The 23,640-nt window shown below is 38.8% G+C and overlaps 2 pseudogenes; both read left to right on the top strand.

The window, feature by feature from the left end:
• The first annotated feature begins 889 nt into the window (after positions 1-889).
• LOC141409572 (uncharacterized) lies at positions 890-21,238 on the top strand (annotated as a pseudogene).
• Positions 21,239-21,931: 693 nt separating this feature from the next.
• Positions 21,932-23,241, top strand: LOC141409571 (uncharacterized; annotated as a pseudogene).
• The last annotated feature ends 399 nt before the right edge of the window (positions 23,242-23,640 follow it).

The following is a 23,640-nucleotide window of genomic DNA, read 5'->3' as shown; positions in this document are numbered from 1 at the left end:
CGTTCCAGCCTGCGTGTCTGAGCTGTGTTAGTGTGTGCACACCTGTGCCTGTGTACCTTTGTGTACATTGGTTTAGGGGGGCCCCCACTCCTGCCCACTGATGTGCCTCAACCTAGTTCTTGAGTTGGCAAACAGGGCACCACTGGGTTTGGCAATCCAAATTCAGGACCCATGAAGCCTGCACGCTAGGGAGACACAAAGAATCCTCATGGTTCTCACAAATGGCAGAGGGAGGAGGAAAAGGATGGCTGGCATGAGCTACCTAAAGGAGATGTTATGGACCTGAAATGACACCCGGAGGGAAATAAAACCTACCAACTGACTGTGTCTTCCTGTGTGTTTGGTCAGGGAAGGTGGGCATTCAGGAAAGAAGCAATAGAACCTGTGAGGCTTTGGGATTCACTCTCCGAGAATCCTTGTGCACCAGAGAGTGTCTAACCCATGAGACATAGGACAGCATGTGGGTCCGGCAGGGTCTGAGTCTCCAGGGAGGCTGGCATTCTCACCAAGAGGGCACGGGTCGATAGATGGAGGAGAAACCTGGACTGCAGGGTCATGTAGATGGGACACTTAACCACTAAGCCATGTGGGAGCTCAGGAGAGGGCCTAGTGAGTAGTGGCTTAACTGGCTGGTGACACCCCGTTCCAGTGCTGCATGTGTGCACACAAGAGCTTCACTCTGTGTATCCTCTCCAAGGTACCTCACCTGGGTGGAGAGGAAGAAAGGCATACAAGATCCTAAGCTTATGGTCATGTGTGGACACAGAGGAGAGTCTCCATTATCACTGGTCCCAGTAGATGCACGCATGCAGGGTCTCCTCAGGACAGGGGTAAAATGCATAAGCCCAGCTCTCCGCCTGGTGGGTGTCTTGTCCTGATGATGTCAGCCATGGCAGATACAGCTCTTCCACCTACATTGCAGATCCACAGGCTTACCACTCCCCCCGGCCTTCTCTTAGATGGGCCCCTGGACTCCAGAACAGCCATTGACCCACAGGTGTTCCTTCCCAGCTTCCAAGCTCACAGGAGGCTCAGTGGGGACTCTCCTCCTAGTACATGGCCACCCACAGGCACTGTCAACAACACAGGTCCCTTCTACATTCTGGGATCCTGCTGCCTTACCCAGCAGTGGGATAATGGGAAGGGAAAGAGCTGCAACAAACAGAGCAGAGGCCACAAGCCTCACTTTCCCTCATGGTAAAGGAATGCGGGAATCCTACCAGCCCAGGGAGCTTCTTCCCAAATATACCTAGAAGCCCAGCACCAGCTGAGGGATTCACTCCACCACAGCTGGGCATGGGAGATTTCAATGTGTGCTGGAGACCTTGATCCTGGTCACCCTACAAGGAATACCTCTCCTCCAGGTCACATTATGCTGATACTCTCCTTAACCTGGATGGACTCCTTGTCCTCACCACATGGTGTTGGCCAGAAGTGTTACTCCTGGTGCCCCAGCCCTGAGTCCTTGTCTCCTGTCCAAGTGATAGCCATAGAAATAGTAAAATAGTGGCACATTAGACCTCATGACATTTTTAAGGCTGACCATATTTATATAAGGCTGACCATATTTATAAGCATTTCATCCAGATATTTATGAATTTATCTCATTTATTTATTTATAGCTTTCATTTCAAAATCAATTTTTGCTTGAGAATTATTTTAACATATAACCAAATGTTCAGAGCTATGACATTTAGGTTTTAAGCTCAAAAGTCTGTATCTGCTATTACGTTGGGTAAAACCTATCCAGCGCTTAAAAAAATACGTAATTATTAGGCATGGCCACTGTATTGGTCTGAAACACTGAAATTCTCCACAAACCCTTTTGAAAATATTCCTGGTGGGACTGAACACAGTACTTGCTTCTCATGAATAGAAAACAGTGCAAGCATTTTCTGGATACTGGGCCACCTCTGGCCTAGGTTAGAAGAAGTGACACAGCTCTGCCTTAGTCTCTTGCTCATGGGGCAAACCCCTCAGAAGACCCCAACCAGTACATCACGAACTCTAACACCTTGATAACACTATGCAGAAGGGACATTCCATGGAGAGACTCTTAGAAATAGAAGGAGGGCCAGGCACGGTCGTTTACACCTGTAATCCCAGCACTCTGGGAGGCCGAGGTGGGCAGATCACGAGATCAGGAGATCAAGACCATCCTGGCTAGCACAGTGAAACCCCATCTCTACTAAAAGTAAAAAAAAAATTAGCTAGGCGTGGTGGTGGGCGCCTGTAGGCCAGCTACTCAGGAGGCTGAGGCAGGAGAATGGTGTGAACCCAGGAGGCAGAACTTGCAGTGAATCAAGATTGCGCTACTGCACTCCAGCCTGGGAAACAGTGCAAGACTCCATTTCAAACAAAAAAAAAAAAAAGAAAAGAGAAGAAAAAGAAATAGGAGATGACTGAAGATCTCAGCAGTCCAGCCCCCACTATTTGAATCATACTAGCCATGGCAGCAGGGAGAAAAGAAGACACCTGCCAATGTCCCTACCCCGAGCCATCACTGGATTTCATCCTCCTGAGTGCCACTGAACCCAATCATTTGGCTGAGAGACTGTGGAAGACTGCAGAGACTGAGAGTTAGTAAATTGTAATTATTGTTATAAGCCACTAAGTTTTAGATAATTTGGAAAAGCACTTTAGACTCCTAGAAAAACTGAGTTGTCTGCTGATTTTAGTAATTGCGGAGATCTTTAAAGGCCAATGTCACGAATGTTAATACGCTGGAAAAGTCAAACCATCAAGGCTCTTCTAAACATAAGAGATCTTTACTGTCCCCTTGCTATGGCTGGAGAATAATCTAACATGTATCTGATGGAGATTTTTGAAAGCCTCTGTTCACAAATCTCTTGGTTTCATATGGGTCAAATCCTCTGGTCTGATTTAATTCTAGGCAACTGCACAACTCATCTTTCATTTTAGGCCCTGGCCTACACTCATCTTTTGATCACTGACTTTGTCTGTGTAAGTGTATGTATGTTTTGTGTGTTATCATATTTTATCCGAAGGGGATAAATAATAGTGCTATAGCTGTTATGTAAACATAAAGCATTCCAGGAGGACAATATTGCTTATCAACTGAGCTTTAGAACAGATATGAAGCAGGGCACAGATGCTCACACCTGCACTCCCAGCAGTTTGGCAGGCCAAGGTGGGCAGATCTCTTGACGTCGGGAGTTTGAGGCAAGCCTGGCCAACATGGCAAGATCCCATGTCCAATATCATAACGAAGCTAGCTGGGATTGGTTGCTCATGGATTTTATCCCAGCTTTTGGGGAGACTGATGCAGGAGAATCCAATGAAACTCGGTGATGGAGTTTGCAGTAAAGTAAGATGACACCACTGCATTCCAGTCTGGGCACCGAAGTGAGACTCTGTCTCAGAAATAAAAATAAAATAAAATAAAATAATAAAATAGTTAGGAGAGATCACTGAGGAGAAAAATGCATAAAACTGGGTGGGCACTGTGGCTCACGCCTGGAATCCCAGCATTTTGAGAGGCTGTTTGAGGACAGGAGTTTGAGACTAGTCTAAGCAAACATTGTGAAACCTGGTCTCTACAAAAAATATACACACCAAAAAATAGCCAGGATTCATGTCATATGCCTACAGTTGCAGCTACTTGGGAGGGTGTGACTGGAGAATTGCTTGAACCCAGGATGGGGAGGTTGCAGTGAGCCAAGATCATGCCACTGCACTCCATCCTGGGCAACAGAGAAGGATTCCTTCTAAAAAAAAAAAAAAAAAAAAAAATCAAAGCGAGAAACAGAGATAGAGGAAAGAGAGAGAGAGAGAGAGAGAGAGAAAGAAAAAAAGAAAGAAAAAGAAAGAAAGAAAGAAAGAAAGAAAGAAAGAAAGAAAGAAAGAAAGAAAGAAAGAAAGAAAGAAAGAAAGAAAGGAGGAAGGAAGGAAGGAAGGAAGGAAGGAAGGAAGGAAGGAAGGAAGGAAGGAAGGAAGGAAGGAAGGAAGGAAGGAAGGAAGGAATGGAAAGAAAGAGAGAAAGAAAGAAAAAAGAAAGGAAAGAAAAGAAAGAGAAAGAAAGAAAGAGAAAGAAAGAAAGAAAGAAAGAAAGAAAGAAAGAAAAGAAAGAAAAGAAAGAAAGAAAAGAAAGAAAGAAAGAAAGAAAGAAAGAAAGAAAGAAAGAAAGAAAGAAAGAAAGAAAGAAAGAGAGAAAGAGAGAAAGAAAAGAAGAAAGGAAGGAAGGAAGGAAGGAAGGAAGGAAGGAAGGAAGGAAGGAAGGAAGGAAGGGAGGAAGGGAGAAAGAGAGAGACAGGGAGAAGGGAGGGACAGAAGGAAGGAGCGAGGGAGGGAGGGAAGACGGAGGAAAAGAAGGAAGGATGGAAGGAAACATGGAAAGAAGGAAGAAGGAAGGAAGCAAGGGAGGGAGGGAGAGAGGAAGGAAGGAGAGACTGAGAGGCATGAAACCAAAAAGAAATGAATAAAAATAAAACCTTGCCATTTTGCCCCTTATCCACATGAATTTGGAACTAAGTGTAAAATAATATTTAAGTCTCTAGTGGACTAACTGAAACTTTAAAATAAGGTGGTATATATTGTGAAAATTACTCATGTAATCATGGTATTAACTAAGATTCTTGTAGTCTTCAACAACCAAATCTAATTGACATTTGCCATCAAATTGCATACTACTAGGGGCAGGGTAGTTTGTGTTATGCTGCCTAATCTACACTAGATTAAAAATGAAATCAAATCTGCAAGTATTTTACAGTTACTGTCGTCAGTAAAGATTGCTTCGTTTCTTGACTTGTGGAGGGTTTTATTTCCACAGTTTTGATGGCTCTGGCAGAAAGTCTTCCCGGTCCAAACTTACCCGTTATCATCACAGTATATACATGTTCAGACATTAAGTGGAAAGAGCATCCAATCCCACTGCTTTCCTGCATTGGTTCCCATGCACAAGCAAATGTGCTGTGTTAGTGACTATCAAATATTCATATATTTGATCAAGGAAATTTGTGTTTCCAAACTGTAAAACAAAAATATTACTATCAGTTGTATTTTTATTTATTTACTTCGAGACAGGGTCTTGTTTTGTCACCAGGCTGAATCATACATCACTGCAGTCTCAGACTTTTGGGCTCAGAGGATCCTCAAACATCAGCCTCCCAAACTACTGAACTTACAGACCTGAGCCATTGTACCCAGGCTCAAGTTTGGAGATAAAGACTAACAAATATATTGTAAACCATATAAATAAACATAATTTCAGGAAGGAGTGGGTGCTTCCCTGCTGAGCCTTCAGAGGACACCAAAGGCCAGCTTGGCATTTCCAATGCAGTTTTTTTGAGTGAACATGAAACATATGTGTGTGTGGTTTCCTCCCTCCCTCCCTCCCTTCCTCCCTTCCTTCCTTCCTTCCTTCCTTCCTTCCTTCCTTCCTTCCTTCCTTCCTTCCTTCCTTTTTTTCTCTTTCCTTCTTTCTTTTTTTTTCTTTCTTTCTCTCTCCCTTCCTTCCTTCCTTCCTTCCTTCCTTCCTTCCTTCCTTCCTTCCTTCCTTCCTTCCTTCCTTCTTTCCTTCCTTCCTTCCTTCCTCTCTCTCTCTCTCTTTCTTTGTGTGTAAGCATACCTACATAACCAGTTGAACAAACTAGGATCATCCACACAATGCAATATGAGACAGCTTTCTGTAGATCTGGTAGAATTCATTCTGAATCTATTGTTTCTTGGGCTTTTTTTTTTTTTTCTTTTTTTTTTCTTTTTTTTTTTTTTGGCTGGTAGTTACTTATTACAAATGATTCCATTTCGGAAATTGAAATTGGACAGGCTGGAGCTGAGACTGGGTCCACTTAGATTCTGTTGTGGAACAGAGAATGGCATGCCTACAATTCTGGCTGTGATGGTTACTGGAAGGTCTCTGCACAGATGGGCTAGTTTTCTGCCTGCAGCAGGAGGACCTGGGATTGACATTCAGGTCCCTTGACACCTGCTGTTGAACAGATCATTTAGAGCCTGTTGTCTGCTAAGAAAGTTACATATTGCCCAGAAAGTTTCTCAAAGATTATATAATTCCCTGACTAAAGTGGAAGAGCCAGAGCTGAGAGTGGGTCTTCCCCATGGACAACAGAGGTTGGAGAGTCTAGATCCATTTTTCTGCTGGACAGAGCCTGGATAGACTACATTCATTGGCTGAGATAGGCACATTCCGAAGCAGGGTAGTTGTTTTCCAGCAGCAGTGGGAGTGTCTGGAGATGAGGCTGGGATTCTCTGTTTCTCTATTATGCCATATGCTCTAGAGATTCTAACACCCCAGTGACTTCCATTAGCTATATCAGAAGTGAACTTCCTTCCCGAGGTACCAAGGCTTATTAATCAGCTACTTGCCCACTGGGTCCAGGTAGGGCAAGAAACTTCATCCTTAACTACTAAATTGCCTCTGCTTTTCAGCCTGGGGATGGGTGGAGCACGTAGGGCTAGGATAGTAAAAAGTATGGCAGCTGGAATTGGGTGGGGTAACATGTCCCTTCTGTGGTTAATCACCAAGCTGCCTCTTGGTCACAGTACTGGAAGTTTTGCAAAGAAAAGCCAGGTTGGGATTTGGCAGTTGGCCAGTGATTTGAGCCTGGCAGACTCATCAACCATGGTTGTTGCTGCAGAATGATGCTGTTGCCTAGTTACTCTGATGGTGTAACTCTGCTGGCTGGAATGCATAGCCATCAGTAAGATTACTGTTATGGTCACTGTGAGCCCCATCCATGTACTTCATTTCTAATTGACCCCAGTTGTCTGATATGTCCAATGTTTCCCCCAAGGGCAAGACTAAAGATAACACCTGTGAAAAATTGCAAAATGGAAAGGAAAAGGCTGAATGTACACCTTCAACTCTCTCCTCTCTGAAGAAACTGTGAGTCCAGGGAAATTTTTTTGTATGCAACACTGTGCTGGATTGGGTGGGAGAAAAAGGATCAAATTAAAACTGTTCATTAACCTATGTTTGTGGCTATGCTCAGATCTACAGTCAAAAATGTGTCATAGATTCAATCCCAAGTTATAGAATCATTCACTAAAGTGTCCTTATCTAAGGATAGTTGTGAGTTGAGTTTTCTGTTTTGTTTTGTTTTTTTGCAGAGAGGGTGGGAATTAGCAGAATCACAGAATGCCTATTCTGTCACATCAGACCCTAGAAACAGGCAAGTTAAAAGACTGGTCTAGGATGAGCACAGTGGCTCATGCCTGTAACTCCGACACTTTGGGAGGCCAAGGTGGGCATATCATGAGGTCAGGAAGTCGAGACCATTCTGGCTAACATGGTGAAACCCCACTCTACTAAACATAACAACAACAACAATAGCAAAAATTGGCCAGGCCTGGTGTCACGTGCTTGTAGTACCAGCTAGGAAGGTTGAGGCAGGAATACCTCTTTAACCCTATTGGTGGAGGTGGAAGTGAGTTGAGATCATGCCACATTACTCTATCCTGGGTCTTGGGTGACAGAGTAAGACTCTATCTCAAAAAAAAAAAATTGGTCCTAAGGTTGGAGTTTAAAAGCCTGGGATTCTTCCATTGAGAAGCTGAAAGTTAGAGCAAGCCAAGGGTTGGATTTAAGGATGAGCTCATTGGACCATTGAAAGCCACCTCTTTGTCCTCTATGAAACATAGGAAATAGTGAATGCTGACCTCCACTGCTTACTGATATAGGCCAGTTATCAGCCTGAGATACGTGTCTTAGTCTGTTTGTGTTCCTATGAAAGAATATGAGACTGAAAAATTTATAAAGAAAAGAGCTTTCATTGGCTCCCAGTTCTGCAGACTGTAAAAGATGTGTGGTGTCAGCATCTGCATCTGGTGAGAACCTCACAAGGCTTTCACTCATGACAGAAGGTAAAAGGAAAATGGGCATATCACATGTGTAGATAGCAAGAGAGAGAAAGGGAGAAGGTATCAGGCTGTTTTCAACAACGTATTTGGAAGTAATCTACACTGTGGGAACTAATACAGTGAAAAACTCACTTATTAACCATGGCGAGGGCACCAAGTCATTTATGTGGGATCCAGCCCCATGACACAAACAAACACCTCCCACCAGGTGCCATTTACAGTGTAGAGGACCACACATTTCAAACTGAGGCTTGGAGGGACAAATGTCCAAACTATATCAACAGGCAAGTTTAAAAATCATGCAGAGTTATTGTAAAATAATCTTTTTTCCTCTTTAGAATCCTGGAACTACAAAATGCTGGGATTCATTAGCTTCCAGAGATTAATATTATTAATTATAATATTAATATTCAAGTTAATATTCAAACTCTTAGGCAGCAACTTGAGAAGTCAAGGCCATAGTTGGGTAGTTTGACCCGTGGGAAGGAAAATTTAGAAGCTCAGTATATTGCTAGAGTGAGTGATGATGAAGACTGATGAGAAATGTCTATGTGTCTGCTCTCAGAGGACCCTGACAGATTCAAAAGTCAGGAGAATTAGAAGCAAGATATCTGGGATGAAGCTATAAAAGTCAAGATATGGCTGGGTGCGGTGGCTCATACCTGTAATCCTAGCAGTTTGGGAGGCTAAGAAGGGTGGACAACCGGAGGTCAGGAGTTCAAGACCAGCCTGATCAACATGGTGAAACCTTGTCTCTACAAAAAAATACAAAAGTTAGCCTGGCATGGTGGCAGGTGCCTGTAATCCCAGCTGTGCAGGAGGCTGAGACAGGGGAATCCCTGAGCCCTGGGAGATAGAGGTCGCAGTGAGCCAAGGTTGTGCCATTGCACTCCAGCCTGTGCAATAGAGCAAGACTCCATCTCAAAAGAAAAAGGAAAAAGGAAAGTCAAGGTATTTAATATACAATCTAAGTTATTCGAGGTACAAAATGAGAGCTGATCTTTCTTGACTGCTTGAGATCCAGTAAGCCAGGAGGAAACAGTTTCGGAAGTGCTTGAATATCTATTTAAATCCATCTTTTATCTTGGAGGTCCTAGGAGAGTTGTGAATGCCAGTCTGTGTTAGAATCCAGAGATAGGCAAGTTTTGAATCATTTCATTGAGAAGCAGCTGTAACAGTTGTGGCATTACATATGTGGTTTAATACTTCAGTCCTCTGAGAGAAGCTGTGAAATAATAGTTCCCTATTGATTCTAGGGCACTGTGTCAGACATAAACTCTAGAACAAGATCATGATTCAGTTTTTCTTACCTCTTTTTAAGTGAGTATTTTCATAATCCTATGTGCAAGAGTATTTCAACTAGTTTCTGAGTTTATCGCATAAGAAATTGATGTCAGTGTGACTTTTTATTTGTTGCATTGGTGGATGGAGGAACAGAATAGGGTCTCTTATTTTATCACCTTGTTGGAGATATTCTTTTTATTAATTTTTTACTTATTTAAAAAATTGTACATAACAGTTTTAGATACTTTTGGCATACATGCAATATTTTGATACAAGCAATGTGTACTGGTAAGGAAGAGATCAAAGAGGGAATGGGGGGGTTAAATTATAGTTTCTTAGGAGGAATAAGATCTAGTGTTCTGTAGTACAGGATGACTACACTTAATAATGATTTATTGTATATCTCAAAAGAATTAATAGAGCGCGGGTGTAATGTCACTCATACCAAGAGATGATATTCCAGACTCAGTGTCTCACAGGTATAATCACAACAGTTTGGGAGGCCAAGGAAGGAGGATCACTTAAGCCTGGAAGTTTGAGACCAGCCTGAACAATATATCCAAAGCATTGTCCCTACCACACACACACAAACACAAAAGTTGGGTACAGTGGTGTGTGTCTGTAATTCCAGCTACTTGGGAGGCTGAAATGGAAGGGTCACACAAATGAACCCAGGAGTTCAAGGCTGCAGTGAACTACGATGGTGCCACTGCAGTCCAGGTTGGACAACAGAGTGAGACTCGGTCTCTGAAAAAGAAAAAATAAGTGATAAGTTCTTGAACTGAATGATACCCTATTTATTATTTATATATTTGTTGATTTATATAATTATTTTTGAGTTAGAGTCTTGCTGTGTCACCCAGGCTAAAGTGCATGGTGCAATATCAACTCACTGCAGCCTCAGGTTCCCAGGTTCAAATGATTCTCCTGCCTGAGCCTCCCATTTAACTGTAACATACTACGAGCAGGCACCACCACACCTGTCTAATTTTTGCATTTTTGGTAGACTTGGGTTTCATGGTGTTGGCCAGCCTGGTTTTCAACACTTGACCTAAAGTGATGTGCAAACCTTGGCCTCCCCTAGTGTTGGAATTAAAGACCTGAGCTATCACACCTGGACAGTAAGATACACAAGATTAGGGAGTTTTATCTTTCCACTTCATCCTCACAATCCTGTGTTACAGGTGAATGAAAACACAATTTCATAACATGAATAACTCACCTGAAAATCAAAGTTGGTAACTTCTCCCTTTACAATTATTTGCACACTTACCCTATAAAAAGCGATGATCTTGTCAAAATTTTCTCAAGAAAATACTTCCTCCTTGTAGATTAGTCTCTTAATTGTAAGATTTATAGACTGTAAAACTTCTGGAACTTCATGTATTTCATTTCTTTAGGTTGTATAATCAGGAAAATTAATTGATTTAGTTATTTAGGTCCAAATCTTTTTATTTTTATCATTCAATGATTTATTAAACCTTTAAGCAATCCCATCTGTAACTTTATGCTGTTGTTTGTGTTTTATACACTTCACTTTCCCAAAAGTGTGAGGTTTAAAGCATTTCCATTCATATCGTCAATTAAATCTGATAGGCTGAGAGCAGTGGCTCATGCCTGTAATCTTAGCACTTTCGGAGTACAAGGAGAGGGATCAGGATTTTAAGAACAGCCTGGCAAACATGATGAAATGCTGTCTGTACTAAAAATACAAAAAAAAAAAAAAAAAAAAAAAGGAGCCAGCTGTGGTGCGCATATCTCTAACACCAGTTACTCAGGATGCTGAGGCAGGAGAATAGCTTGGACCCAGAAGCCAATATGGAGTTGCAGTAAGCCAATATGGAGTCACTGTTCCCCAGTTTGGACGACAAAGCTAGACTCCATCTCAAAAAAAAAATTGATAAAATCCCAACCATTCTAAATTATTTCTATTTTTAAGAACTTATTACTAAATCATTACTTACGATAACCATTGTCACAACTTTCAAGAAAAAATTAACACGAGTACTGCCCAAGGCAAAACACTTACTTTCCCCTATTTAAACTAGGAACATTTAATTTCATTATGCTATGCACTTGAGAAACTTAGCTGGTTCACTTTTTTGATTTAGGTAAAAAGAAAAATTTCATTACCATTATCCCCCTTCAGTCACAGAATGCTTCAATTAGAATGTTCCAGATGTCTTAAACTTTAGTATCAACCACATCTAATTATTTCCTTTCACTTGTACTATTCCTCTAAGAAATAAATGTTTTATGGTGAGGAGACAGTTTTGTAGTCTTTCTGAAGACTTCTCAAACATTTTAAGCTTGTAAGTTTTTAAAGAGAAACAGCATAATTAGAAAACTTGTGCAGCTTGCAAGGGAGATATAACATATGCCTAATTTTGTATCTATTTATGTTGAAAGAAACAAAGGAAAATGTCCAACAAACAACACAATTTACTATCCTACTGAATTTGCTTTTAAGCTTATGCTGCTAAGCAATAACATCAGGCATTTTGCATTACATGTAAAATTTTATTCTGAAAATTTTAATGTAAATACAACATCTAAACAGATAATTTTCAAATAGCATTAACAAGTATGAAATGACTTTGAAAAAAATCATTTTCCTTTGAGTACCTCAAAACCTTAATAGAGGCAGTTAGTATCTACCTCTCTCCACAAAACCAACATGTTTCTTTTAGTAAGACGCAGGTAACAATGCAGAAACAACATGTCAATTTTAGATTTGCAAACAAAGTTTGATATGCAATAATTATTATTTTGAATACTTGCTTTAATATCTGCTTCAGTCTCCTTTCTCAGATCAACTTTCCCCACCATCCCTGTAGATGCCACATAACTTTAACTACCATATGCTTGAAGAGGAACAGGGTGTCACCCTATCCGGAGAAGGTAGATTCCTTTTAAGGTCTTTTCTGCCACAGGAATAAAAATGACCACAGCTCCTTATGTAACTCTCTCAACTTCTACCATATCTATCTTGTGTATTGTTATAATCATGGCGGCTGCTTCTACCATAAGACATCCGAGATCCTCATGCAAGTGGTGTACCATGAGAGGTCTCTGCAGGGTTGATAAAATAATATGTTGGACTACATTTAAACATTTTTACTGCTATCACTAAAGCATGAATATGTTAAAATGCTATTTGTAAATATCTGCTTTCCTCTACCTTTGTTGACAGGATATTAATTAATCCTGTAATAGTCAGAAGGTTTTATTTGTAAGAAGTGTATAAGAGTAGTATTTTGAGGCTTAACAAGTTTAATTCTAAAGTACATGTTGAATGACATTTTCTGAACATGAACTGAAGTTCTCACCTTCATAGAATTCATATGTTTTATACTGCTAAGAATACTCAATATTTAAACATGTTATATTTGTCCTTTATAATGTTCTGTTCTATTAAATACAATTCTATAATTTACAAATCCATCTTGGACCCTCACCATATCCCTGAAATGCATCTCTGTAAGAACTTCCACTTGGACCTTCAGAATGATCTCTACCGTGGGTCTCACCACAGCCAACACGATCACTAATGTGGAAAAAAAATAAAAAGTTTTCTTAATGTCAGAATGAACAATTTAAGAAATCTATTAGATAAATCCAGATAACATTTTAGTACTTACACCCTCTAGAGGAATGTTCATCCCAACTAGAATAACAGAAAGCAGGAAATAGCAATCGTTTGAGGAGATGTGTATGAATTGGAACCCTGATACAATGTTAGTTGGAATGAATAATTTAAGAAATCAGTTTGACAAATCCATAAAAAGTTATACTACCTATATCCTCTAGTGGAATGTTCATCCCAATTAGAATTACCGTAATCACAGTATGCATAGTCTCTAGATGGTGGAGCATAATCCCTGGTTTCTCAGGAACTTGTATGATTTCTGTGGGCATAAGTTTAAGCAAGAAATTTTATCTTTTCAACTTCTAGTATCCAAAACATAAGTAAATTACAACTTAAACACAATTAAAAGGCCACATATCTACATAGATACTTCTCCAAATAAAATAGGCAAATACCCAAAAAGCACATTGAAAAGATATTCATTATCAGTGATTCAGAAAATGCATTTGTAATCCAAAATGAGATACCATTTTTCACACACACTCTGGAATGGCAATAAATTTTAAAAAGCAGGAAATAGCAAGTGTTTGACAGGCTGCAGATACTTCATACATATGTGTGAAGCGATGGTTCTTAGACCTTTTTAGAGTTACAGACTCTTCAGAAATTAAAGTTCTACATTTCTTAAATTGAAAATGCTTTGTGGCAGGCCAAGGTACAAACTCTCTATCAAAATTATGAGGTAATAGATTTGCATAGATGTTAGCACATGTATACACACACACACACACACACACACAAAACAAATATTGCAAAATCAATCTTAAGTACTGAGTTACTTTTTACTGTTGGAAAGTTTTAAATATTCTATCATATTTTGATAATACAACTGATATGAAGTTCTGGGCCCCAAAGTAGAAAACTCTAAACTATAGTGGATATAAATCCGTTCTACGGAAGACCTATTGTGTACAGGCAGTCAGCATTCATAAGCTCAATTCAGTTTGAAATTTGTGTTTTTTCAAGGCAAACTTATTACAATTTTAAAACTATTTTTAGATATTCATTCAATCATTCTTAAAATACACCTTTAGTACTTAGAAATAATTTTATCAGCAAGTTAATTTTCTGTTCATAAAGGAAATAAATAAAATTAAGAAACTTTGATGTCTTCAGACTTATTTTCTTTCAGTCCTATGGTTCTATCTTTATATTTTAAAACATTACCCAAGTGTCCTTCATATGAGGGAAGCCACCCTCTTGTTCGTCCACTGCTTCCTCTTGCAGATCTCAGACTTCGTAAAGGGCTTCTGTTCCTTGAAGACAGTGGTGAACTCTGTCTACCACCACTTTGAAAAGACGGTTTCTTGACTTGTTCTATTTTTATTGTTTTTCCATCTAAAGACTCAAAGTATTAAGTATCAATAACATTAAGTATTAAGTATTAAGTATCAATAACATTGGCACATTTAACCCAAGCACATTTTACAAATATTTGTACATCACCTATAGTTCATAGTTAATTAGGTGATAGGAAGATGTAAAAAACATTTTTGAAATCCCATGCCTTTAAAGATGTTTTACTTGAGCAAAGACTAAACACTTCAGGAAGGAACCTAGGAAGATATTTGGAGGAAAATAATTCCAGGCAGAGAAAATAACTATTGAAATAATTCTGATACTAGAATTAAGCAAGCAGTCATACTCCCATCATGTATGATGCAAGATGAACAAAGGAAAAAGGTTAAGTGAGATCAAAGACAAATTGTTTTGGTTTTATTCTGAGTATAATTCTGGCTACTGGGGGGACAAACTGTAAGCTGCAAGTGAGTATCAGAATCAAGCAGAGAGACCAAACAAATGATGATGCTTCAACAAACGTAATGGCAGAGGAGATGATACATGCAGTCATTTCATGTGACTGTATAAGTTGTGCTTTTCTTAAAGTTACTTGGTTGAGGGTATAAGTAATATTCAGATAATGATGTTGAGTATGTAGGTGATTTTTTATCCTTTAGAACTTGCCTCTAAACTCCCTCTAGTATTTTATTTCACTCTTTACCAGAGTCACAATTATTTATGCCTAAATGTTATATGGAACACATGAAGTATGTACCATGTAATATTTCTTACTGTCCATCAAGTAATATGGAATTTACATGTGATAGAAAGTATAATTTTTACTTTTCAGTTAATATCTTATAATTAAATATATGTATAAACTATATAAGCTATATAACTAATTTTTAAACGTAAGTATTCCTAAATAAACAATATATATTTGTATATTTTATAATTTTTATATATGTATTGCATATAGATGAAATTTATGCATTATATATATTTGAATACAGGTATAGTATATGTCTATATGTACTTCATTTTCATATACTTTAATCTCTGGGGTACATGTGCAGAACGTGCAATTTTGTTACAAAAGTATACAATGTGTTAGTTTGTTGAGAATGTGTTAGTTTGTTGATACTATGTGTTAGTTTGTTGAGAATGATGCTTTCCAGATTCACCCATGTCCCTGCAAAGGACATGAACTCATACTTTTTTATGTCTGCTTATAATTCCATGGTGTATATGTGTCACATTGTCTTTATCCAGTTTATCATTGATGGACATTTGGGTTGGTTTCAAGTCTTTGATATTGTGAACAATGCCTCAATAAACATAAGTGTGCATGTGTCTTTATAGTAGCATGATTTATAATCCTTTAGATACATAACCTGTAATGAAATTGCTGGGTCAAATGGTATTTCTAGTTTTAGATTCTTAAGGAATCACCAGCCTGTACTCCACGATGGTTGAACTAATTTACACTGCCATCAACAGTATAAAAGCATTCTTTTTCTCTATGTCCTCTCCAGCATCTGATGTTGCCTGATTTTTTAATGATCGCCATTCTAACTGGCATGAGATGGTATCTCACTGTGATTTTAATTTGCATTTCTATAATGACCAGTGATGATGAGCTTTTTTTCCTGTGTTTATTAGCTGCATGAATGTCTTGTTTTGAGAAGTGTCTGTTCATATCCTTCTCTCACTTTTTGATGGGTTGGCTTATTTTTTTTTTCTTGTAAATTTGTTTAAGTTCTTTGTAGATTGTGGATATTGGGCCTTTGTCAGATAGATTGATTGCAAAAATGTTCTCCCATTCTGTAGGTTGCCTGTTCACTCTAATGATCATTTATTTTGCTGTTAGAAGCTCTTTAGTTTGCTTAGATTCCATTTGTCAATTTTTGCTTTTGTTGCCGTTGCTTTTGATGTTTTAGACATGAGGTGTTTGCTTATGCCTATGTCCTAAATGGTATTGTCTAAGTTTTCTTCTAGGGTTTTTATGGTTTTAGGTCTTATGTTTAAGTCTTTAATTCATCTTGAGTTAATTTTTGTATAAGTAAGGAAGGGGTCCAATTTCAGTTTTATGCATATAGCTAGCCATTTTTCCCAATACTATTTATTAAATAGGGAATCATTTCCCCATTGCTTGTTTTTTTCAGGTTTGTCAAAGATCAGATGGTTGTAGAGGTGCGGTGTTATTTCTGAGGCCTCTATTCTGTTTCATTGTTCTATATATCTGTTTTGATACCAGTACCATGCCGTTTTGGTTACCGTAGCCTTGTATTATAGTTTGAAATCAGTTAGCATGATGCCTCCAGCTTTGTTCTTTTTGCTTAGGATTGTCTTGGCTATGCAGGGTCTTTTTTGGTTCCATATGAAATTTAAAACAGTTTTTAACAATTTTGTGAAGAAATTGAACAGTAGCTTGATGGGGATAGCATTGAACCTATAAATTACTTTGGGCACTATGGCCATTTTCACTATATTGATTGTTCCTATAATGAGCATGGAATGTTTTTCCCTTTATTTGTGTCCTCTCTTATTTCCTTGAGCAGTGGTTTGTAGTTCTCCTTGAAGAGGTCCTTCACATCCCTTGCAAGTTGAATTCCTATGTATTTTATTCTCTTTGTAGCAACTGTGTATGTGAGTTCACTCATGATTTAGCTCTCTGTTTGCTGTTGGTGTATAGGAATGCTTGTGATTTTTGCACATCAATTTTGTATCGTGAGACTTTCCTGAAGTTTCTTATCAGTGTAAGGAGATTTTGAGCTGAGACAGTGGGATTTTGTAAATATACAATCTTGTAATCTGCAAAAAGAGGCAATTTGACCTCCTCTTTTCCTGTTTGATACCCTTTATTTCTTTCTCTTGCCTGATTGCCCTAGTCATAAGTTCTAATACTATGGTGAATAGGGGTGGAGAAAGAGAGGGCATCCTTGTCCTGTGCAGGTTTTCAAAGGAGAAGCTTCCAGGTTCTGCAATTCAGTATGATATTGGCTGTGGGTGTGTCATAAGTAACTTTTATTATTTTGAAATACATTCCATCAATATGTAGTTTATTGAGAGTTTTTGTCATGATGGGGTGTTGAATTCTGTCGAAGGGCTTTTCTGGATCTATTGAGATAATCACATGTGTTTTGTCATTGGTTCTGTTTATCGTGATGGATTATATTTATTGATTTGCATATGTCAAATAAGCCTGGCATCCCAGGTATGAAACCGACATGATTGTGGTGGATACATTTTTTGATGTGCTGCTGGATTTGGTTAGCCAGTATTTCACTGAGGATTTTTGCATCCATGTTCATCACTGATCTTGGCTTGAATTTTTCTTTTTTTCTTTTTCTTTTCTTTTCCTTCTTCCTTTTTTTTTTTTTTTTTTTTTTTGGTTGGTAGGCTATTAATTACTGTGTTAATTTCAGAAGTTGTCATTGTTCTATTTAGGGATATGACTTGGGAGGATGTGTGCCTCCAGGAATTTATCCATTTCTTCTAGATTTTCTAGTTTATTTGTGTAGAGGTATTTATAGTTTTCTCTGATGTTAGTTTGTATTTCTGTGGGATCAGTGGTGGTATCCCCTTTATTATTTTTTGTTGTGTCTATTCGATTCTTCTCTCTTTTCTTCTTTATTAGTCTGGCTAGTGGTTTATCTATTTTGTCAATCTTTTCCAAAAAAACCAGCTCCTGGATTTATTGACTTTTTGAAGGGTTTTTGTGTCTCTATCATCTTCTGTTGTGCTCTGATCTTAGTTATTTCTTGTCTTCTGTTAGCTTTTGAATTTGTTTGCTTTTGCTTTTCTTGTTCTCTAGTTCTTTTAGTTTTGATGTTAGCGTGTTGATTTTAGCTCCTTCTTACCTTCTGTTGTGGACATTAGGTGCTATAAATTTCCCTCTACACATCGCTTTAAATGTTTCCCAGAGATTCTGGTATGTTGTGTCTTTGTTCTCGCTGGTCTCAAAGAACATCTTTATTTCTGCCTTAATTTCGTTATTTACCCAGGAGTCATTCAGGAGCAAGTTGGTCAGTTTCCATGTAGTTGTTCAGTTTTGAGTGAGTTTTTAAATCCTGAGTTCTAATTTGATTGTACTGTGGCCTGAGAGACTGTTTTTTATGATTTCTGTTATCTTGTATTTGCTGAGGAGTGTTGTACTTCCAGTTATGTAGTCAGTTTCAGAATAAGTGCTTTTACTCTGAGCATAATTCTCACTATGGGGAAAACAAAATGTAAGCTACAAATGGGTAACAGAATCAAGCAGAGAGACTAAACGAATGATAATGGCTTCAACAAACCTAATGGCAGAGGAGATGATACAAACAGTCATTTCATATGACTGTATAATTTGTGCTTTGCCTAAAAGTTCTTGACTCAGGGCATAAATAATAATTCAGATAATCATGTTGATTATGTAGGTGATTTTTTATTGTTTAGAATTTTCCTCTAATTTCCCTCTAGTATTTGATTTTACCCTTTTAACCAGAGTTAGAATTATTTATGCCTAAGTGTTATATGGAAATGTTGAAGTATGTACCATGTAATATTTATTACTGTCCATTAAGTAATATGAAATTTATATGTCATAGAAAAGTATAATTTATACTTATAATTTGATATCTTATAATTTAAGTATTCATAACATATAAAATATATGTATCTGTGTATTTTATGATTAATATATATGTGTTGCATATATATGTAACTTATGTATTATATTATATTATATTTTAATAGATGTATGCTTTATATCTACATGTATTTCTAATATATATGATTATCTTTGTTTCCACCCATTCAGGTATAGCAAGGTAGTCCTGTTCTTTGCCTCTTTGGCAGTCACTGGGGATTTGTAGGCCTGCTCAGCAATACCTCAGAGGCCTGTTATGACCCTATTCTTGTCATCAGGACAGCTTCATACGTATCTCAGATGAGATGGCTTACTTATATCAAGGCATCCCGGAAACCACTGGGTCCTATTTTTTCTCTACTCTGCAGTTTTCCTCCTGGAGTAGAAGATAGTCCACAAAACACACTTAGCTCTAACACAGTTTCTGCCACTTTGGTCTTCCATGGATTTTCAGTACTAACATGGAGAAGAAGATTAAGCACTTCCCCAGTGAACAAAAAGCACTGGAATCCTCATTCAATGTTTTTTAGTTCAAATAATAGAGACCTTTTTTATGCCAATAGGCTATTACACTTTCAAAGTGCTCACCTCTCTTCAGCTAGCAAATTCCCAATGGTACAATCCAGGATTTCTCCTGTTGCCAAACCATGGGATCATCCTGATACATCTGAACCCTGGGGTACCCCAGAAATTGACACTTCTCTATGTTTCTTTTTTTTTCTGGACCCCAGAACTCCCAAACAGCTATTATACCTATACCCCGGAATCATCCACAGAAAAATGCAATGAGTTATAAATATCAAACTGTGACTGATTCAGTAAGATCCTGGATTAATACATTATCTAGTATAATTAGGCTTCATACTCTACCATCAGTTAATGCTGGTGGATCCTGGTTTCTCTTTTTAAATGGCATAGGTGGATCTCAAGTTCCTTCTAAGACAGATACTGGTCAATCTCAAGTTCAGTCTACTAATGTTCCATCTCATAGACAACTTGTAGCTAGACATTGACTAGAAATTACTCCGGAAGTTGAAACTTGGAAACAATTTGTGTCTTATAAAACAGGGACAGTGATGCAGATTCAGTGAAGTGTATATTAGAAACCAAATGTATTCTGTAGCTCCTAGAGTTAACTCTGGTGTTAAACCAGTAGCTTACAACTAGATTTCACCCATACCTTTCATAATTAATAAAATTGAACTATGGGCTCATTCACCTTCGTGAAGAATGATCTCACTATCCTATTGTAACACATATCTTTGAATCATGGTGTCAGCCAGTTCTGAATGTATTTGGATCCCAAGAAACTATAGAAAGGACAGATAAATACTGGACTCTCACTGAACCCGAGTCAACTTAGTTCTGGATTTCTTCTATACTGCATACTCCACATTCATGTGCTAAGTCAAAAGGTGACAATATTAGGTCTTGGACACAACATAAAACCAGTATGATCAGGCCCTCAAATCAAATGGATGATTTAGTACATTGAATAAACATGAGGTTATTACACTCAAACCACTGATGCAGACATGGATCTTAATACATCCTATTATGAACATAATTAAGCCCTTAATTCACTCTAACATTGACATGATCAGACCTTGGAATCAGCTTGAAACAGCCATAGTCTAAACCTAGACCCAGCCAGAAATGCAATCAGGAAAACTCTTGAGTCGCCTGAAAGCTGATGCAATAAAACCATCGTTACAAACTGAAACTGAAAGAATGAGACCCTGGATTCAATTTAAATATTAAATTTAAAATATTGAGGACCAGAACCCAGACTGAAGAATGGAAAGAAAAACACTGGCCCCAACCAGAAACAGATCTAGTTAAGTACTGGGCTGAAACTGGAATGGGAACAGTGGTACCTGAGCCCCAATCTGAAGGTGATAGATGCAGACCCTGGAATCACACTGAAGCTGGTATCATCAAACTTTTGTTTCAAGTCTCAAGCAGAGACACTCACACAGTGGAGAGAACCAGTAACTCTGACAGATCACCACTGAATACAGTCTGAAACTGAAATCGTGAGGTTTTGGAACCAACCTGTGCCAGATAAGTCGAGAGACTGCATACGTCATGAAGCTTATGCATTTAGACACTGGAGTGAGGTTGAAAGCGATAAAGTTAGATCATGGACCCAAGCTGAAGATGACACTCTGAGACCCTGGATTCAGAAAGACAATGGTATAATAAACCCCTGGGTACAAAATGAAACTACTATATTAACAGCATGGATGCAGGGAGAGTCTCAGTAATTAAATTCCTGGACACAATCTGAGACTCACACAGTCCCACTGTGGAGCCAGACTGAAACTCCAACAGTAAACTATTGGACCAAGATGTTAGCAGATATAGTCACCACCTCGACAAAGTCTGAATTTCAAGGATTAACATCCTGGAGACAGTCTGAAACTGATCCAGTCATGCTGTGGACTATTGCCAAATTTCCAGCAGTGAATCTCTGGACACATTCTGTATCTGATAAAGTCACACGTTGGAATCAAGGTGAAGAAATCCTTGAACAAAATTTCAGCCTGAATATCTAAAAGAAAATACCTGGCTCCCAACTGAATTTAATGCAGTCTCATCAAATAAGCCATGGACTATGGCTTATTTGCCAGCAGTAAATTACTGGATATAGTTTGATACTAAAACAGTAACACTGTGAACCCAGGTAGAGTCCCCAGCAATACCTTCCTGGAAACAGTTGGAAACTGATATAATTATACTAGGGACCTATGCTGAATCACTCGTGATGAATTCATGGATATATTCTCCTACATCGGATACGGTCACAATGTGTATCCAGGCTGAATCACTATTATTACATCCTTGTACACAGTCTGAAACTGATATACTCACAACAGGGATTCTGGCTGCAGCTCTAGGAGTAAGTCACTGAGCACATGATATATTCCTACCATGGACCCACACTGAACATCCACCAGTATCTTGGACTCAACCATGGATTCCAGGTGAAACTCCAGCAATGAATCATTGGAGAGAGGCTACAGCTGATACGGTCCTACCAAGGAATCAGGCTGAATTTATAGAAGGAAATGCCTGGACACAGTATGAAACTTATTCAATCACACAGGGGATCCTGAATGATTCTCCAGCACAAGATTCATAGACACAGAAAATAGCTGATGCAGACAAGCTGTGGACCAAGCCTGAATTTCTAGCAATACATCCTTGGACAAAGTCTGTAGTTGATAGTACTATACAATGGATTCAGGATGAGTTCTAGCAATAAATCCATGGACACAGTATGTGTCTTATACAATCAAACCTGGGCCCAAGATGAATCTTCATTAGTAAATCTCTGTACACTCCCTGAATCTGATAACATTATTCTGTGGACACAAGCAGAGTCTCCAACAGTAAATCCATGCACAGAGGCTGTTAATTCCATAGTCACACCATGGGCCCAGGCTGTATCTCCAGCAGTAATTCCATGGACACAGTCTATACCTTCCATAATCATACCTTGGACCCAGGTTGAACGTCCATCAGTAAATACTTGGACAATGTCCACAGCCGATACCATCACACTATGGAAAGGGGCTGAAAAAACTGCAGGATATCCATGGATACTGCCTTAGGCTGCTACTATCACACTATGGGCACGGTCTGAATCTCCAGCAGGAAATCTTTGGACACAGCCTGTGTATGACACAGATACACCATGGCCTCATGCTGAATCTCCAGCAGTAGTTTACTGAACAGAACCTGTAGCTGATATACACACACCATGGACTCAGTTGGAATTTTTAATAGTAAAGCCTTGGATCCAATCTGTATCTGATACACTCGTACCATGGACCCAGGCTGAGTCTTCAGCAGTAAAGCATTTGACACAGGCAATAGCTTATACAGTCAAACTATGGAACCAAGTCAAATCACCTGCCATAAATCTCTGGAAACAATATAAAACCAGTATGTTCACATGGTGGACCGAGGCTGAATCTCCAAAAGTAAATGGGTGGACATAGCCTATACTTGCTACAGTTATACCACTGAACCAACATGAAACTGTAGGTGTAAATCCCTCCACAAAACTTGAAATAGAATTTGTCTTACTGTGGACCCAGGCTCATTTTAAATCAACAGTCTCTGCCTATATACTCTACTTGATAGAGTGACACCATTGGCTAAGAATGTTTGTGTAGCAGTACATCCATGGAGATAGTCTAAAAGTAAAATAGTCACATCATAGACGCAGGATCTGTTGCCAGCAATAAATCCCTTAACAGTGGCTGTAACTGATATAGTCACACTGAAGTGCATGGCTGTATCTCTCCTAATAATTCCCAGGAGAGAGGCTGTAGCTGATACAGTCATAATATGGACCAAGACAAAATCTCCAGCAACCACTTTCTGGTTACTACCTGATGGAGTCAAACTATGGATCCAAATGAAACATCCATCAGTAAACACTTGGAACAAGGCTGAATTTCCAGCTGTAAATTCCATGATGCAGTCTAAGTACCCAATTGTAAATATCTGTACAGAGTCTGAATCTCCAGCCCCAAGTCCTCTGTTATAAGCCAAGATTGATATAGTCATCCCATGGACCCAGACTGAATCTTTGGCAGTAAATCCCTGGGTAAAGCCTGTTGCTGATTCACTCACACTGTATACACAGCCTGTAACTCTAACATTAATCTTCTTTTCACAAAGTTTTCATGGTACACTGAAAGCATGGACTCAAACTGAATATCTACTAGTAAATACCTGGACAGAGGCTGTAGCTTCCAAAGTTATACCCTGGACCCGGGCTGTATTTCCACCAATAAATCCCTGGACACGGTCTATTTTTTATACAGCTACAATTTGGGCACAGGCTATATCTCCAACAGTAGACTGGGCACAGCCTTCATCTAATACAACCACATTATGGTCCCAATCTGAATCTGCAGCATTAATTACTTAGATACAGCCTGTC

This window comes from Macaca fascicularis, chromosome Y, assembly GCF_037993035.2.
Source record: "Macaca fascicularis isolate 582-1 chromosome Y, T2T-MFA8v1.1".
Lineage (NCBI taxonomy): Eukaryota > Metazoa > Chordata > Mammalia > Primates > Cercopithecidae > Macaca > Macaca fascicularis.
The sequence above is the reverse complement of the archived record's forward strand: the minus strand, read 5'-3'. Positions and strand labels throughout refer to the sequence as shown.